General features: G+C 55.0%; 1 protein-coding gene across 8 annotated transcripts in view; it reads right to left on the bottom strand.

The window, feature by feature from the left end:
* Positions 1-19569, bottom strand: part of TNS1 (tensin 1) — a 207079-nt gene that overhangs the window by 132550 nt on the left and 54960 nt on the right. For 3 of the 8 annotated variants that reach the window (XM_032638370.1, XM_032638371.1, XM_032638369.1), the window contains exon 1: positions 5941-6158. The exons of the other annotated variants lie outside the window; for them this stretch is intronic. The gene's annotated coding sequence lies outside the window, so the exon portion shown is untranslated. Of the gene's footprint in view, positions 1-5940; positions 6159-19569 lie in introns of those variants that run through there. 8 annotated transcript variants of the gene reach the window in all.

The following is a 19569-nucleotide window of genomic DNA, read 5'->3' as shown; positions in this document are numbered from 1 at the left end:
CTCCCAGCTCAGAGGCATGCAGGAAAGGCTGGGCATGGTTCTCCCCCACCTCCTACCAATAAGGGACTAAACTAAAGTTGCAGCAAGAGGGATGCAGGTTAGGACTTCCCTGGTGGCACAGTGGTTAAGAATCCACCTGCCAATGCAGGGCACACGGGTTCAGGCCCTGGTCCGGGAAGATCCCACATGCCGCGGAGCAACGAAGCCCGTGCGCCACAACTACTGAGCCTGCGCTCTGCAGCCAACGAGCCACAACTACTGAGCCTACGAACCACAGCTACTGAAGCCCACGCGCCTAGAGCCTGTGCTCCTCAACAAGAGAAACCACCACAATGAGAAGCCCTAGCACCGCAACGAAGAGTAGCCCCTGCTTGCCGCAACTAGAGAAAGCCTGCACGCAACAACGAAGACCCAACACAGCCAAAAATAAAAAGAAATTTAAAAGAGGGATGCAGGTTAGACTTCAGAGAGACCTAGAGGGTATAAGACACAGCAACTTGCAGCATTATTTGGGGAATCTCACTTTCAAATATAGTTGCCACCCCTATGGGTATAGTCCATGGTCAAGAGTAGCTTGCCCAGAGGTCAAGAGTGGCCTGCCTGGAGGCCAGGCCACATCCTTGCTGGGCCTGGGAGTCTCTGATTCGGTGACTCTCATCAAGGAATGGATGGGATCCAAGAAGGGGAGCCTGGGCTGGTTTATAATAATGCACCTTGTTTACGGTGATGGCAGCTTTCTCAGAGTTCTCCATAAACACAGCTCCCTGGGCAGAGAAGGCCTCGAGAGGTCCCCTTATCTCCCCACCAGCCCCCAGTCACAGAGAGAGACAGAGTTGGAGGCGGGGAGGACGTCTCTTCTCTGGGCTCTGATGCTAGGACCCCTTGGGGGAAAATGATGCCAACATCTCCTCCACTCTCTGGTCCCGTAAGCCTCCCTATCTTAGGGGTGGAACAACCACAGCAAGAGAGAAAAGGGCCAACCCAGAGTTGGGCTCCTGGAAGGACACCACCACCACCACCACCATCACCAGTAATAATTATAATAATAGCAATAATAATAATAATTGCTAACATTTATTGAGCACTTACTATGTGCCAGGCACTGTTCAAAGTGTTTTCAGTGAACTAACTCATCTGATCCTCACAGCCACACTATGAGGCAGAAATTATTATTAAAACTGTCAAGGGCATTATGCTAGGCGAAATAAGACAGGGAAAGACAAATACTGTATATCACTTATATGTGGAATCTAAAAAATAACAAAAAAAGAAGCAGACTCACAGATAGAGAGAACAAACTAGTGGTTACCAGTGGCAGGGCGGGGGTGGGGGCATATAAGGGTAGGGAAGTGGAAGGTACAAACTATTGGTTGTACAAACTGTTAGGCTACAAGGATGTACTGTACAACACAGGGAATCTAGCCAATATTTTGTAATAACTGTACATGGAACGTAACCTTTAAAAATTGCATTAAAGGATAAAATTTTTTTTTAAATTTTTAAACTGTCTAAAACTCTCACCCGGCTGCCCCTCATTAGTCAGTTGGTTCGTGCTAAGCAGCACTGTGCCAGGCACAGCAAGGATCACCAGGGAGGCAAGTGGCACAGGCATGCCCTCAAGGGGCGTGTGATCCATCTAGAAGACAGGTGAGCACATAGGAAGCTTGCAAGGGCTAGGAAAACTGAGGGGTCCCATATTCTCTGCTGGAGAAGGCCTAGGAAGTCTCCTGGGGGCCCTGACCTAGGCCTGGGACCCTCGCCCCATAATGGCAGAAAGACAGGATTCCACTCGGGCCCTCCTGTAGCCCCTCATGCGCCATCAGCTCCCCAGGACACAGCCCTTCTGGGCCAGTCCCTCTCTGCTTCCTGGAACACCCAGGCCTGAGCTACAGGCTTGCAGCCCTAAAAAGGCAGGGATTAGAGAGCCCAGACTAACCCTGGAGGACGGACTAGGACTGGCAGCGCCAGGGACGGCCTTGGGCCCACCTACCACCCCCCACCCCACAGACACCGACCACCCTCCCTGCGGAAACCGAGGTGTGGACAAGTAGGAAGATGGCCAAGGTCACCAAGCTGGCTAGAGGCAGGCCAGGGACCCAGCTGCACCTCCTGCGGCCCCGCCCCCAACTATGGGAAAGTGTTTCAGGTGATTGGCGAGAAGGAAGGAGGGGAGGGCTGCATGTGACCATGCATAATAGAGGGGGCACCCGAGGGGGGGGGTGGCATGGCCCACAGGACTGGCAGCCCTGCCCCCCGCCACCACCCTCGTTCCAGCTTGCTGGTGCCCACACCTCTGCACGCCTAATAGCTTTGGAAGCCAAGACCGGGGCCATGGGCGGACGGTGCTGGGGACAAAAGTCCCTCCAGCCTCCCCAAATCCCTCCCTCCCTCCCGCAGCACCAACCCATTTCTGATTCGCTTTTTTTCAGAGTCGAGTAACTGGGAGAGCTTTCCTCTGCCCCGCTTCGATACATATCCCTCAACTGGGCCTCGGTTTCCCTTTCTGGGGTGAAAGAGACTCAAGGCCCCAGAAATAAGTCAAGAAGCCGGAGCAGCTGCACCTGAAACCCTTTGCCGGCCACCCCAGCTCCGACCCTGACTTCTCCAGGCTCAAGGGCACACTCAGCATCTCACCTTCCTGCCCCTCCCACTGGGTCCCTGTCAGACCAGAGGAGGAAGCATCCTAACTGAGCAGCTTCATCTGATCCCAAGGTACTGAAGTTAGACATCAGAAGGGACTTCATCCTCGGCTGAAACCAGGACCCTACTCCTTCACTCTCTCCACTAAGGAGAAAAGGGCTCCCAGGGCATCCAGAGAGGAGGGGCTGCAGAGAGAGGCAGGCTGGGACATCCAGTGTGGGTCCAGAGCCCACCCCAGAAGCCCACCTTGACACTCCATCAAGGGAAACTCAAGTCTCCCAGGGTTTGATGCTCAGAAATCTTGAACCCCACCCCTACCCTGCCTCTCCTCTCTGCCCTCAAGTCCCCCCACCCCAACCTTGGAAAACAGGTCTGGAGAGGCCAGTGGCGGGGAGCAGGTGGCCGGCTCCTCCCACACTCCAGAGAGGCACTAGAACTACGCCCTTGGCTGGCACCCCCAGCAGTTAGTTACACAAACCACCTCTAGCGGCCCTGACTACCCTGTATTATTTTACAAATTCGGAAACCAAGGCTCAGAGAAGTGCAGCCCCTGTGTTTTTCCCATCTCAGATCTTGGCTCCGCTGCCTACCATTTCCAGGCAGGCTGGGGAGGCCCCTTTTGGGGGGCAAACTGGACAGGGGCTCAAGCTGCCCACCTTCATAGCACACACCCCTCCTTGCCTACTGCCCCCAGTTAGCACCTCAGGGCGGGATGTGGGCTCTAACTGCAGGGGAGCAGGGCTCCCCTCCATCCTACACCGTGCCCTGGGCCCACAGGTCTGCTCCAGCCCTTGTGGGGTTAACCAGCCGGGCAAGGCAAGTAGTGGGACAAGAGGAATCGGAAGAAACTCAAAATCCTGGCAGGAAGCAGACCTGGTGGGGCAGTGAGCTATGGGTGTGAGGGCAGAGCGTCAGGCTCTCTGTTCCCCAAACATTGGCAGGGCGCAAGAGGTCCTGCCTGTGCCCACACCCCAGGCCAGAGGCCACTGCCTTCCTGCTCCCTGATCCGGGTGTCAGAGAATTCCCCGACTCTAAGAATCCCAGGACCTCAGCATCCCAAGAGACCTTCAAGGTCATCCCTTCTAACCACATCCCAACTCAGGAATCCTTCCAAGCTGCTGTCCAGTTCTGTCTGAACTCCCCACCCCCAGACGGGAAGCTCACTACCTTACAAGGCAGCCCTTTCTCCTGCTGACCCACCAGGCTTGTTAGGAAGCCCTTCGTTAAACCGAGCTGAGCTTCCTTCACCAAACTAAAATCCATTCTGCCCCTTTGCTTCCTACTCTTACTTCAGTAGAAACAGGGCACTGAGAGTTCCCAAACTCCAAAGCTTCAGCCACAGTCCATCAGCAATGAGAAGATGGTCACCAAAGAGTAACCTCCTCTCTGAACTCCTCTGCACCCCACCCCGGCCCCCCTCCAACCTGGCCACCAGCTCCCTGTGTTTACAGTTCTGGGCACCGCAGCCCCCATGGGAGATTCTGAACTGGGGCTTTGAGGGAAGTGAAGGATGAAGCATGGGATGAGGGATCAGGAAGGAGAGCCAGAAGGGTTCAAGGCCAAGGATTTGGAAGCAGAGGTTCCCAGGTTGCCTCCACCACCACCCAAGAATTCTCAGCTCAAAGTTCTGGCTCCCAGTCCCATTAGACTGGCTGAGAGACCCTCCTAGGCCCTGGCCCACTGTCTCCACTCCCTGCCCTCTGCGGGCAGCAGAGTCAAGGCCAACCCCACGCTGCGATCCCAGCACCGATCCCGTTGAGAGCTGTCCCAGCCAGCTCCCCACTCCAGAGCCAGGTCCAGGTCCTCCCTCCTACTCTCCTAGGCCAGAGGGGTCAGGGCAGAGGGTGCCTTAGCCTTAGCAAGCTTTGAGGTCCTGGGGGAGAGCGAGGGTGGGGGAGACTGGAGTAGCCGCCAGCTGGCAGGGGTGGGAGCAACTTAAGGCCAAGTGTGAGCCACAGTGGTCCCCACCCGACCCAGGCAGCTGCAGGAAGGGGCCCAGCAGAGACGCGAGGAAAAAGCGTACTCCCCCCACACCCTCCCAAACCCCTGGCTTGGCTCTACCACAGGCAAGGAACGCTGGGGCTCCCAGAAGAGAAGCCCCTGTCCCCAAAGGCTCTAGAACCCTCACCTCCAGCTGCCCCTCTAAGCCTCACTCCACGACCGCCTGTTCTGCCCTCCCCAAGCCAGTTCCTCCCCTACCCAGCACCCATCCCGTCCCCTAACCCCATCCCACCCCCCTGCAGGGAGCCCAGCTCGGGAGCACAGCGGGCTTCTCTTGGTCACCCCTCGGTCACCACCCTCCCAGTTTCCTCTTCTAAGACAGTGCCCAACCTAAAAACATCTGGAGAGGCAGTCCTGGCCCTGGTCCTGAACTGAGGGTAGGGGACAGACACTGAGGTTAGCTCTGTATGGGTGCTTGGGCTTGACAAGGGGTGGCAGGCATGAACGAGGGTCAGGGCAGGAGAGAGCGGTGGGGAGAGAGGAAGGAGCGGGGGGTGAAAGGCAGCTGCGTGTGTCTGTTCATTAACCACCTGGATTAGCTATTTCTACCCAGAGGGGTGAGAAGGGAGTCGGAGCTGCTGGCTGGGGGAGGGCGGCAGGGGCCACTCATGCCAGGCTGTGCCCATGGGCAAGGGAGCACGGACCCACGCTGAGGAGGGTGAAGTGGGAAACCTTTTTGAACCTGCCAGACCCTCATTCGCAGACGTGGCTGCCCCTGGGAGACGAGGCGTGGAAGCAAGAAGAGCCCCAAGGAGGAAGAAGGTGCCCAGTAACAGCTCCCGCCCGTGGCAGGGCAAGAAATGGAGAGGAAAAACTGCCCACGCCTGTGTCGCGGTCCTCGCCCCCAGGCAGCCCTGCGACAGCAGGCAGGCAAGGGAAGGGACCCTGGAGACTAAATGCCCCAACCTCCCCACTGCCTTGGTCAGTGTGTCCCTCCCCACTCGTCCCTGCTGGCCTCGGTCTCAAGCAGCCACTGACACCAGCAACTTCCCCAGCAAACAAAACTCCTTGTGACTGGTCTCTCTCCAAGCAGGGACAACCGCGCCCCAGACATCCCTGCCAGAACCAGACACTGATGGCGGCAGGGGGCTGACATGTTGGCCTGGAGGGGCTACCTAGCCCAGAGGCACGTGAGCAGGCAGACTGACCTCCCCCCTCCTCTAATTTATGCCCCACTGGTGGTCCTGACAGCACCAGTGCCGGCAGCCCGCCACACACACACACACACACACACACACACACACACACACATACACACACACATACACACACACACACACACGCACACCCCACACTCACCTTTCTGGCAGAGGAGCCACTGGGTGGGATGGGTGTCTGGGCTCACAGGACGGGGGGGTGGCGGTGGGCAGTGATGGGGCAGCAGCTGTGGCTGGCAAGAAGCTGGTTGCCGAGAGGAGGGCGTGAGTGAGCCTTGTGTCCAGGCAGGGAGCTGGCGCAGGGGGCAGAGCTGGTCCCAGGGCCCCTACTGGGAACTGAGCAAGGGCGCAGCTCGCCAGGCTCCCTCCCCTGGCAGTGGAGGCGGGCGGGCTGTCAGCGCACCGCCTCCTCCTTCCCCCTTCCCGGAGCCGGCCAGCAGTCTGCCCGCCGCCTCCTTTAACCCCTGAAGCACTCGGCCAGGGCATTCACGTCCAGCTCCCAGCTCGGCCAGCTGGGCGGCAGGGCCCGTATGCCTGCGGCAAGGCATGCCAAGAAGGGTGCCCCCCCTTCGGCCGCCAGCCCAGCAGCCTCCCAGGGGACCTGAAGCGAGGGACAGAGGGCTTTCTGGGCAGAGGGGGCAGGATGCCAAGAGGTCCAGGACCCCATGGAAGAGACACAGCTACAGAGAAATGGCCCAAGGGCTACTGGGTGGAGAAGGATGGTTGGTGAGACAATAATAATAATAGCAACTCCCAACTTTTGTAAACCGCTCTGCCTTATGCTGTTTCCAACTCATTTTGTGACTGGAGACCTAAAATCTCATTTCTGAACCTGTTTTTTTTGTTTGTTTTTTTTTTCTGTCAAATGTGGGATAACAATCCTGGCTTTTTTCTCTGGGCTGAGTTAGGACATTTGTGACTGTATATTCAAAAATGATTTGAATTGACTCTCATTAATGAAATGCATGCTTCAATTCTCTTTGAAATACATCCAAAAATAAAAATAAGACGGACTGATGGAGGGAGAGATAGAAATTTGATAAAGCAAATGTAGCAACGTGTTTATTACAGAATCAGGGAGATTACCATATTATCCTTTCAACTTTTCGATATGCAAAAAAATTTTTACAATTAAAAATATTGGGGGAAATGTGATTTGAAGTTTGGGGTACCATCAAATGATAAAAGAAGCAGATAGGATTATTCTGAGGGGAAGGAAAAAGTCATTTGCTGCATACCTATTTGTACGCCTGGCACTTAAAGAATATTCTCTCTCTCTCACTTAATCTTCGAATCTCCCTTGTTATTTTAGCTGAAGAAAGTGACCCTGGAGCGGTTAGCTGACTTGTCCAAGACCACACAGGATGGTATAGAGCAGGAACTCGGATCCTACGGGCTGGCTCCAGAGACAAGCTCCCCACCACTCAGCCCTCCAGAGATTCAAAGGTCCTTCTCTTGGCCACCTGGGCCACCCTCCTGTGAGGTCCTGGGTCAGTGGCCTGCATCTCTGAGCCTCCTCAGTTTCCCCTGCTGGCCGATGAGTTTGGATCCAAAGGTCTTCAGAGATCTTTTCTGGTTCTAGTGCTCACTGATTTTATGAATCCAGCCAAACCCTTCCCCAGGCTTCAATTTTCCAAAGAGTAAAGTGATAGGGGAGCCCCCGGGAGGAACAAACAGCCTCAGGAAAGATTTGGTGGCATCTGGGGCCAGCGTCACAGAGATGGTCAGCACGTGAGAGGGCTGCTCCCCAACCCCCCCCTCGCAATCCGTGACAGTGAAGCCCAGGAGGACGGAGACGGGGAGAGAGGCACCTCCTCAGGACCTTACATGGGGACGGCAGAGACGGAGGCCTCATTGCATCCACCCCCTGCCTCCAGAGCAAGATGACCTCATCCCCTCCCAGATGGGAAGAGTCGGTGGGCAGTGATGGGGCAGCAGCTGTGGCTGGCCTCCCAGAGTCCCAAATTCCAGCATCTCAGAACCTACCAACCTTGACAGTGTCCTCAATCTGTAAGTACGTGGGAACTGACCAGAGATGGGAAAGACCTGGTCCCATAGAACGTGCCTTTGAGATTGTGTAGGAAAACCTGGCCCAGGCCTCCTGGGGCCCCTGCCCAGCCCTCACTGCCCCAACTCTGAGACAAAGTTGTCTCCAAATAGCCTTATCCTGCCTAACCCTCACACCCCCTGCGGACCAGGGGCTGCTCAGGGGCTTGGGTCAGCCCTGGTCAGGGGAGGGAAGTGACAGTAGTCCATGTCAGCCATCTAGGCTCTTCTAGAGGTAGATAGGGGGGTCTGGTATAAAAGTGGAACCCTCGGGGCTTCCCTGACGGTCCAGTGGTTAAGACTCTGTGCTTCCAGTGCAGGGGGCGTGGGTTCAATCCCTGGTCGGGGAGCTAAGATCCCACATGCCATGCCGTGCGGCCAAAAAAAATTTTTTAATTTAAAAATTAAAATAAGAAAATAAAAGTGGAACCCTCTCCCAGGTCACAGAAGAGCAGAAGTGCCATCCTCCCCGTCACCTCCTTCCAACCCACACCTACTGTCATCCTGCTTGACATCAGGTAGTCCCTAGCTCCCCACAACCTACCGTATCCAGTCCCAGCTCTGCAGCATGACATCCGAGACCCTCTGTGGTGCAGCCCTGCCCTTTGAGCCTTGCCATCACATCACTCAGGGCTCAGTTCAAAAGCCACATTCCCTATGGATCCTTCTCCAGCTATTTGGTAGGTACTGACCCCTCTGCTGAATACCCGAGGCTCTCGCTCAAATGCTAATGCTGTGACATACACTTGTTGGGTGCACCCCTGTATCTTCCAATAGTTGAGCAAAGATCTACTTGTCTTTTTCTTTCTCCTTTCCAACTTTGTCCAGTGCCTAGCACAACGCTGACACCTAGTAGATTCTCAATAAATGTGTAATGAACAAGTGAACAATGGAGAGATGAATGGATGATGAGTTAAAAATTGAATGAAAGGGCTCTTTTAAACGCTTAATTCTGCACAAGGCTGTACCAAGATAACTGTATGCAGACTTCTTTTATCACAGACAGAAAACCTGAGTATGCTAAGACATGGGGACCGTCAGACTGATACACAGATGTCCCAGGAGCATCCCACCCACCCCAGGGCTGCAGCAGACGCAGGGGGCTCTGAGAAACACCGTCCTCCAGCCGCTCTCATCCCCCACTCCACCATCATTCCCTCTGTCCCAGCCTTCCTGCTCCAACACCTGGGTACAGAACCATGAGTTCAGCAAATCTCTAAAAACCACACAGAGAGGAAGTCAAGAAACTAGAGGCTTTCAAAGAAGAGCAGCCGTTCCCTTTATTTCCAAGAGCTGTCCCACAGCCGATCTCACACTCACACACACACACACACACACACACACACACACACACACAGCGCCAGAACTGCTTCCCGAAGAAGCCTGCTCAGCCCTTCTATCCCCTCCCACTCCTCCTCCAGGCTGATGAAGACTCAGGATTCCCAGGGTTTCCCATCTCCCATCCCCCAACCCTCCTTCCCCTCTCCCTGAGCCAGTCCATGCCCCTTTCCCCCCTCCCTCCCTTCCTCCCTCCCATCCACAAGCACAGCACTGCACATCTGGTTCCAGTTGTGGTTGGTCCATTCAGGGGCAGGCCTTGGGGGGGTTCTCATAAAACTGAATAATACCAGTGTTGGAGCCCAGTGCAGCTGGGGGAAGGGAGGGCAGGAGGCCGCACGGGGCGGGAGGGAGAGAAGCGGCAGCTGGGAGGCAAGGAGACGCAGAACACAGAAAGGAGCCGGGCAGTGCCTGGCATCTAACAGGCGTTCAATGGATGCTTGTTAATGGCAGATAGACGCTAGAGACGAGGAGGGCAGAAAAGCCAGGAGGAGAGAGTGGGACAAAGAGTGGGTCAGAAGCAGGGACCCAGAGGGATGAAGGAGAGGGAGCTGGGGGTGGCCGGCCGCCCATGGAGCCACAGAGAGGCCACAGAGAAGAGAGGGAAAATGAACCGCTCTCGTCGGGGCCAGGTGCTGAGTTAGGCATTGCCATGGGGAGAGTAGGGGACGCAACAGAATGGGGGACAGAAGGACACAGAGAGACAGAGAAAAAAAGGCCAAGAGAAAGTCAAAAGAAAGGTCAAGGCCCAAGAGCACTGAGTGCCGGCTTCCCGGGCCTCTCAGCCCCACAGCGGGCTGTGAGGGAGAGGCGGGCTGTGAGGGAGAGGCGTGTCAACCCACAGCTGAACTCACTGGCTCCTTCATTTCATTTTCACCCCTATTTAAACGCCCACCCTGCATCAAACCTTTTCCATGTGCTTTTCCATGCAGACCCCCATTAAAACCTGGCAAGTGACTATGACTCTTATCCCAGTCTTAGAGATGGGCTCAGAGCAGTTAAGCGATCACCCAGCGTCACAGAGCAGCTGATGAAGGAGGAGGAATTTGGATCCAGGTTTTCCAACTCAAGGCTCTGTCACCATATGGCACAACTGGGCATTCCAGGTTCCAGCACTCCCCCTGGAGGGCACCACGTCCCTTGACCCCCACGTTCGCTGGGCCAGATTCCCAGGCTCTTACAGTACTGAGGGGAAGCTCCTCAGAGCTGGGCTAAGAGTTGACCACAAACACCCAGCAGGGAGGGATTGGCTCCTTAAATCCTCCTAGGGTGGAGGCAGGGGAGTAGCCTCCAGGGGCAGTTGCTGGAGCCACCCGCTCCAGGGCCCTTGGCCCCGCCCTCTTCCTCTCCCTCCACTACAGAGAAGACAGGGCCACATGCCCAGATCCCAAGGGGAGAGACCCTGGCCCTCAGAACCCTGCTGGACCTGACACACGCTGGCTGGGAGCCAGGCCCTGGGGGTCGCCCTAGGCAATTGGTCAAAGTCTGTGCATTCGGGTTGCACCCTCCCCCTCCTGACCACACCACCCCCCTGCAGCTGGGGATGAGTTTGAGCTATCCTCCAGGGTGCTGTCATCTCTGGGCCACCCCTGGGACCCCCTGGTTAGGGCACCCTCCAGAGCTGACTCCAGAAGCCAAACCCCGCCCCGCTGCCCCACAGAGCCCCTCTCCCTCCCTTCCTTCCTGAGGCTGGACTTCACAGCCCAGGTCAATGGTCGTTTCCTTTACTATTTGTCATCCTTAACACTCAGGCCAGACTGAGGCAGGATCAGGGCCCCACCCCACCCCAGGCCCCTCCGCAGTCCCCTATTTGCATCTCATTTGCATGCGTTCTCTCAAAGTGCAGCAATGCCTCAGGCCCTTTGCCACACACTCCGCCTGGGAGGGAGAAGCACGAGGCCTTCCACATTCAGGGGTCCTACTCTCAGATTTGCACCACAGTCTGAGGGTGGAGGATCAGAGGGCAGGGGAAGCATGGGGAAAACAGTCTGCCAACAGTGTGTCCCCAAGACACATGATGACAGCCCCTCCCTCCTCGGAGCCAGCCTCAGCTTCCAGCCAGGAGAGGCAGTGGGACCCAGCCCCAAGAGCCTCCAACTGGGAGTCAGGGCCTCCGGTTCCAGCCCTGCTCAGCCCTGCTTTGTCTTGGGGACCAAAGGTCACTCTCGGCCCCTCTTGGCTTTCATGTCCTCACCCGATAACCTCTCAGGTCCCTTGGAAGATTCCTGGAACACATGTCCAGGCAGTTGATCCTTGGCAGAAAGTCGCTGCTGCTGTCAGTTGACTGCACACAAACCCCTATCTCCCCCGAGAAGTGCAATTTTAAAGCAGGAAGGACCCTGAGATTTAGGTGCCTCCAGGACAGGATTCCTCTTAGGTCTCCCCCAGCGATGATCACTGGCTCAGAATGGATCCTTTTGGGGAGAGCCCGCAACCCTCCCCCTCACACAGCCACATCCACCACCCTAACCCCATTATTATACGGTTCCTGGACTGGACTGTTGGGGAATCCCCAAACCTAGATTATCTGGGTTTCAGGAAGGTGTTGGCAGGATCCATGATGAACTGCTTAGAGAAAAGATAGAAAGTCGAGTGGATTCCTAGCCAGCAAGCCAAGGGGTGTTGATTAATAGATCAATGTCAACTTCCTGACTTGCCAAAGGGCGCTGTCCTCTGACCTGGCTTGTCCGACATACTTATCAGTAACTAGGTGAGGACTCAGAATGGAGACTCACCAAGCACACGTAGAAAACAAAAAACAGAAAGAAGAACTAAGGTATGGAACTGAACTGAAGCGCAAAGCTGACTTTATAAAAAGGCCAAAATTAGCAAGGAAGCATTTCTCTTGGAGTAAAGTCCTGAACTAAGATTCAAGAGTCATTTTTTTAAAAAACTGAATTAATTGATCATGTAAGGAAAAGTCTAAGATTTAGTGAAAACAAATTCGGTTCAGCGGGCAATAGGATATGGCTGACCCCAAAAGGTACGTGCACTTTTGGTTGTGTGAATAGAGGTACAGAAGCCAGACGAAAGAAGATGAAAGTTCCACTCTACTCCACGCTGCTCAGACACCATCAGAAATGTCAAGTTCTCTTCTATACGCTATAAACCAGAGCATCCAGAGGAGGACAACAGCACACACTCAATAAATATTTGTTGAATAAAAGCACAAGAAAGATTGGGCCCAATTTTTATTTCAGATGATCAAATATTTGAAAAACTGTCTTGGGAAGGTGAGCCAGGGCAAATTCCACTGCCCATGTACACCTCCCTTGTCTTTCTGCCCCTGCATCTGTGAATTCCTTGAGACTGGGACCATTTCGCATTCATCTCTGAATGTCCAGGAGGCAGAAACAGTCAGGGACTGAGCAGCTGACAAAGCCAGGCCTGTGGGGACTTATCAGCAGAGAGCGTGCTGGCCCCAGCATGAGAGCTGACCTCTAGGACAAGCCAGCTGCCCGGTCGGAAGAGGCAAGGAGGCGGGCTGGTGGCTGAACTTTCCGTTTGCACCTGCTGTCCCAGGCTGGCTCATGTGCTGATCAACTGGCCTCCTACTCCCTAAAACTGCCTCCTTGACACTGCCCAGTAGCCCTGTGGGGACTGGCCCTAGCCGGCCACCCCTGCCCAAAGTCTGGAGCTGCCCAGTGGCCGAGGGCCTGTCAAACCTCGGGTTCCTCTCCCTCCTCTCTCTTATCACCAGCATGGCCTTGGTCCACCTCCTCACCCTTCTGTGCCTCTACTTCCCTTCCCTGCACCCCCTCAAGTTGCCCCTCATCTCGCCATTCCTTCTTCCTAACATCTAACCTCATCCCTCCAGTGTTCCTCTTATGACTCTCTCCTTGCCCTGGGCCCCATGGCAATGAGCTGCTGAAAATTTCAACCCTTGTCCTACTCTCATGCTCTCCCCATATTTTCTTAATTATGCAGTACTTTCAGTGTTGGACAGAGCTGGAGACTTCCTTCCTGAGGACTTAGGTTCTTATAGAGAATAACAGTCATTCTGCTCCACCTTGCAATGAGGTGCTGTCCCTCCCAGGGGGTGAGAATCAGAGAAAGCTGGCCCCCTCCTGCCCAGGCTGAGGAGTGGAGGGGAGAGAGTCCAGGCTTTGGAGTTGTACAAACCAAGTCTGAAGCCTGGCCACCCACTGACTGGCTGTGTGACCTCGGGCAAATCACTTAACCACTTTGGGCGCTGAGTGCAGAGTCTGGCCTGAGCAGCCCCCTGTATGGTTATGCTCCCCCCACATCCTACTCCTCCTTCACATCAGCCATTGATGTGGCATCGAGGAAGCCACACCATAGCTCTTTGGTCCTGTTTGATAAATGCTCAAATTTATTGAGTGCTTCTCATGTTCTTAGAGCTTCGTGGGTATTAACTCACTTTAATCCTCTTGACAATCCTATGGGTATTGGCCATTATTAATCCCATTTTATAGACGAGAAAACTGAAGTTCACAGGCATCGGCTCGGCTCGGACTGCAACTACTCTTCCAGCTGAAGCAGCAGCGAGTCAGCAGGGACCTCAGGGCCTTGAGAGTCAGGGCTCCCCCTGTGCCAGGCGTGCCCCCAGTCTCTGCCTGCACACCTCAGGCCCCGAGTCCCTCCCACATTCAAGGCAGCTCCCACCACTGAGAGGCAGCCTGCTTTCCCGAGGCTCCTGGTTCCACTTCAGAGAACAAACCTTTTCAAAGCTTTATTCAAAACTCTTACACACACACCACACACACACACACACACAGAGTCACTCGCAACCTCCCAGAACAGTCAATTCCCAGGCTGAACGTTCCCGGCTCTTTCACAGTTTCCGGATCTTTCCACTTTCTAGGTGCTCAGGTGTTTCCCTGGTTCTGATCCTTTTCCAGTTAACCTTCATTCATCTGTTCATCTATTCATTCACCCATTCAGTCAGCAAATGTTTTGTGAGCGCTGCAGTGGGTCAAGCTGCAGGTGGAGAGCCTGCCCTCAAGGTCTGGAAGAGGAGAGACATCGAACAAACAGAAGCACAGACACATACACACATAGTGACAAGAAGAGGAAGAGCAGAATGCCAGCAGGAGGCACCACTTCCCTCCCAACAGCTAGTGTGCCCTTCACACACGCCGGGCCCTGTCCACGCACAAGCTCATTCACTCCACACCATAGCCCTGGGAGTAGGTGTTATTCTAACCGACTTTGTACAGCCGAGGAAGCTAAGACACGAGAGGTGAAGCCACCTGCCCGATGTCAATAATAGTAAGACGGCAAAGAAACAGTGGTGATGGGAGGGAAGCCCAGTTTGTACTCCTAACCGCTATGCCATCTTATCTCTAGAGGCTCAGAGAAGGTTCCTTAGGATCAGTTCCCAAACCAATGCCCCCCCACACACATGCCAGCAGCAGCCTGACCATGTGGAAGGCGGTGGGCCCACCCTGGCCTGACCCGGACCCCATACTGTGCTCCTATCTGTGTACCCTAGTACAGCACTGGCTTCACCAAGATGGCAGTCGCCCTAACTCCAGACCCTCTGCTTTTCTCCCACTTGATGTCACCTTCACACCTTTGACCTTTACCCTGGCTGGCGTCAAGAGAGCTGGAGGGACTTCCAAAAGGATGTGAACTGGTCCAGTGGCCAGCCCCTCTTGCGTGAGACATGGCTCCTGGTCTCACCAGTGGAATCAGGGAGGAGCAAGAAGCGCTCCAAAGTCTGGGTAACAGTCACCCCAGCCTCTCCCCAAGGCCACCCAGTCAGGGCTCACAAAATATTGGTGAGAATTTAGTGCTGACCAGCCCAGTCCTCTCCTTGGAGTGATGTGGGAACTGAAGCCCAGGGAGGACAAGTAGGGAGTCCCAATGTCACCACAAGGAGGAATTCAATGGAATCGAACAGAGGACCAGATGCCCAGCTCCCAGCCCAGCCCCCAGGAGAGCAGCGCTGGCCTCAGCCACGTGGGACGGAAGCAGGAGCCTGTCCACTTAACCATGAGGAGGGAAAGAGCAGCTCGGGCCCCTGGGGTGGCGAGGGAGCCACAGGGCCCGGACGAAGGATGCTTGGGCTCCAGGCGCAGCACGGCCCTGCTCCCCACAAGGTGACCAGAGCAGAGGCTGAGGTGGGAAGGATGAGCCGGGCAAGGGCCAATCCCTCTGGGTCCTCCTCCCCGGGGACCCCACAGGTGACTGTTTTCCTAGGAACATTGTGTTCAGGCTGTGAGTCTTGGCTCAAGCACCCTTCCCTGGCAGATCTCCAGCTGCCTGTTTAATAATGTACAGCCAATCGGCCATTAACGGCAGATGCAAAAAAAAAAAATTTGGTGGTTGTTTTTGTTGTTGTTCCTTTTTTTTCGTCTTCCGGTAGCGGGTGGTGGTTGTGAAAAACAATTCTCTGGCCGGCGTCCAGGGCAATCACAGCCTGTGCACACTTGGGGATCCTGGCAGATCCCACCTGCCTCTGCCCAGCCCCGCCCCGCCATGCCGAGGCGCCGCAGTGCCCACTCCCACCTCCACACTCCCGGCAACACCCTGGGCCTGCTACCCCAGGGGGCAGCCGTCCTGGCACCTGGGAGCTCCAGGGAGGCCTAGCAGGGCGAGGGACAGGATGCGGATGTGCCAGTAGGGGCAGAGGGAAGGCAGGTGGAGGCCCAGAGCTTCCTAGGGATTCCACTCCCATCTGGCCGGAACTGGGGGTAGAAGGTGCGACCAGGGTAGCCCAACCAGGTGCGAGCACCACAGTCCAGAGCCAGATGGCCAGCTCTCCTGGGCAGGACTGGGCCAGGGAGCGAGGATCCTGGGGCCTGGCCCCGCTGGGGCCCACTCCTCTCCATCTGAGAGTCAGGATTTGCAGCAGGATCTGGAGAGCTCAAAAGCAAGGACTCATTGGAGGGTAGTTAAGACAGGGAATGGAAACCTCAGTTCCATAAGAAACTGTGTGGTGAACAGATGCGTCCTGGGCTGTCCGCAGCAGCTGGCCTGGGTGAGAAAGCTTGCCAGACTCTCCTTACCTCTCCTTCCTGGCAAGGCACCGCCAACCCAGAAATACGAGCGAGGCAGAAAGAGCCTTGGTCGCTTTTGTGGGCAGAAGTGCTGCCAGGAGCCAAGGGGCTGCATCTTTATGGCTCCGCCCGTCTTCCTGGTGACCCTGGACCACTCCTGTGCCCTCTCTAGGCCTCCATCTCATTGCCCTGCCATGAGGGAGATGAGCCGGGGGTCGCCCATTCTGCCTGGAGGTCCTGGCCAGAGAGGAACTGTCAAAGCCAGATGCACGGCAGGCAGAGGGGTCCATAGTCATGATGATGATGGTGATATATTATCATTTATCAAGCTCTGTGCGTGTGTCAGGCACTTTTTTCACTCTCCCTATAACTCTACTGGGCAGGTTACTATTATTGTCACCATGATACAGATGAGGAAGCTGAGGCTTGGAGAGGTTAAGTCACTTGCCCAAGGTCACAAGGCTAGTGAATGATGGATTCAGGCTGGCCGGCCTCAGGTTCTTTATCATGCTGCCTTGAAGAGTCCAGTCAAGGGGAGTGGCCCAGACCCCAAGTGCCAAGAGCCCCAGCAGCCCCTCCTGCCTGCCCTGCGCACCTGCCTGCTGTCCCCCGCCCCCATCCAGCCTCCCAGCCTCTCACCACGCCCTGGCAGGGTGGGGTCATCAGCCTCCCCTCTGCCCGTCACTTCCCTCCTGTTCCCAGGCCTCCTCAGGGCTTCCTGCTTCCCCCAGGTAGGGGCACACACAGACACACATAATCATGCACACTCACACGTACTCATACACACACACTCACGCACACACGCCTGCACAGGTATCTACACACGAGCATGTGCACTTAACCCATGTGCACACGCACATCTGCACACACGCGTGAAAACACAGTACAGACACACAGGCACACTTGCACCCACACAGCCGCGTGCCCCACACACATACACGTGGATACACACACACAGGCACACACATGAGCTCCAGCCACGGGAGGTTCGGTGCAGACACCCGAGGGCTGTCTGGGCAGGCAGAGCTGGACAGGTGTCTGCCATGACACTGGGGTGATTACTCCAAAGGCGAGAAGGCTGCCGGCTAATAATACCACAGCACATTCCTGGCCAGAGATAAGCAGCCCCAAGCATCCTCGGCACGTTCGGCCTCGGTGTCTCACCCCTGTGGATTCCACCCACCCGCAGCACCATCCTGGAGGTGCCCCAGGAGCCGGCGCCACCAGCACAGACGCCCTGGCCAGGGACCTGGCACTCTCTCCTCTCCAGGGACCCCTCAGAGACACCCACCCACACAGGCAAGAGAGGAGGTCTGTGTTCATCCCGAGAAGCGGACTAAACTACAGGTTGTCCTTGCTGCGTTCCAGCCCCTCCAAGCTGGACAAACGCACCCCACGCCACCTCCGGTACTGAGCGTACTCCAGCCGGGCAGAGCCTGGGCAACGGGGAAGATACTGCAGACCCCCAGCACCACCACTGCTAAGGGGCATTTGGGCGCCTCATCTCACCCCACCCTCTCCACGACTCGATGACATCACCCATACTGTTGCTATTTTGCAGGTGCCCTGAGACGCCACAGCTGGAAAGGAAGAGACCCAGAATTTGAACCCAGGTCTTCCATCTCCTAAGCCAGGGCTCTTTCCAGGACCTCAAACAACCCTGCGTCCTGGATGACTCTTAAGTCACATAATTTCAGTGCCACTGGGTAGATCAGGGACATCTCAGGGATCGTTCTTCTCAGGGAAAAACGTCATATTCAGTACAGGCTCGGGAATGGGGGATTCTCAGTAACACACACATGAGGGCAACACCTCCACAAAGATGTCAGGCGTTAGGGGTGTTCTGGGGCATCTGTAGCTGCCTTGGGGAAGGAGGGGTGTTGCTGGGACAGAGGGCAGGAGGACATGAGCCCTCCAAACCCCCAAGCCACAGAGTGCTTTGGAAGAAACTTGGGAGATAAATGGGCCCGCCATGCATGGAGTCAAGAGGGAAGAGTCTTTGGCTTTTACAGCTGTGGGTCAGGACAAAGGGTTGGGGAGTCAGGACAAAGGGCTGGGACTTGGGGAACAAGGCAGGACCATGACGATGACATGTACCTACAGAGTCCTGAGAAGCACAGCAGGAGAGAGAGAGTGACATGGACACGAAGAGAAAAGTCAGACAGGAAAGAGACAGTACAAAGATACAAAGACATGGAGGTGGAACCTGAGATACCCGAAGGAAAGAGGAAGCAGAGGGAGAATATGAGATGCGCTCATACACAGGGGTGAGGAGCTGGAAAGTTCTGTTGGGCCTCAGCGATGCCAGGCAGCCCTCACTTCAGTCTCTTTCTCACCTGTAGCCCAACACATGTTCGAGGGCTGCAGTTCTAAAGCCTGGGTGCACACAGGTCCACAGACGCTCACAAGCACATGCGTGCGCACACACACACACACACACACACACACACCTAAACCTCAAATGTCCCTCTTGGCCACTCGTTGAAATGAAGCTCTATTCTGAGCATTTCTCAGATGAGAACACTAAGACCCAGGGAAGGGCTGAGGCTTCCCCACCAGGATCTCGAGGAGAAATCTGGGAAGAGGACCCAAGTCCCCCCATCCCCTCAACTTCTCAGGAGGCAAAGGACTGAGCCATGAGACCTCGGAAGCAAAGGCAGGAGAGGAAGGACGCAGGCCCCGGGGATTCTGGGGCATGACTTTCCCAGCCCCAGGGAGATGGGATCAAAGGAACAGAGCAAAATTTCGCAATTTGTATGGAAACACAAAAGACCCCGAATAGCCAAAGCAATCTTGAGAACGAAAAAAGGAGCTGGAGGAATAAGGCTCCCTGACTTCAGACTATATTACAAAGCAACAGTAATCAAGACAGTATGGTACTGGCACAAAAACAGAAAGATAGATCAGTGGAACAGGATAGAAAGCCCAGAGATAAACCCACGCACATATGGACACCTTATCTTTGATAAAGGAGGCAGGAATGTACAGTGGAGAAAGGACAGCCTCTTCAATAAATGGTGCTGGGAAAACTGGACAGGTACATGTAAAAGTATGAGATTAGATCACTCCCTAACACCATACACAAAAATAAGCTCAAAATGGATTAAAGACCTAAATGTAAGGCCAGAAACTATCAAACTCTTAGAAGAAAACATAGGAAGAACACTCTATGACATAAATCACAGCAAGATCCTTTCTGACCCACCTCCTAGAGTAATGGAAATAAAAACAAAAATAAACAAATGGGACCTAATGAAACTTCAAAGCTTTTGCACAGCAAAGGAAACCATAACCAAGACCAAAAGACAACCCTCAGAATGGGAGAAAACATTTGCAAATGAAGCAACTGACAAAGGATTAATCTCCAAAATTTACAAGCAGCTCATGCAGCTCAATAACAAAAAAACAAACAACCCCATCCA

Source organism: Phocoena sinus, chromosome 7 (genome assembly GCF_008692025.1).
Source record: "Phocoena sinus isolate mPhoSin1 chromosome 7, mPhoSin1.pri, whole genome shotgun sequence".
Lineage (NCBI taxonomy): Eukaryota > Metazoa > Chordata > Mammalia > Artiodactyla > Phocoenidae > Phocoena > Phocoena sinus.
This window is presented reverse-complemented; position numbering and strand designations above follow the sequence as displayed.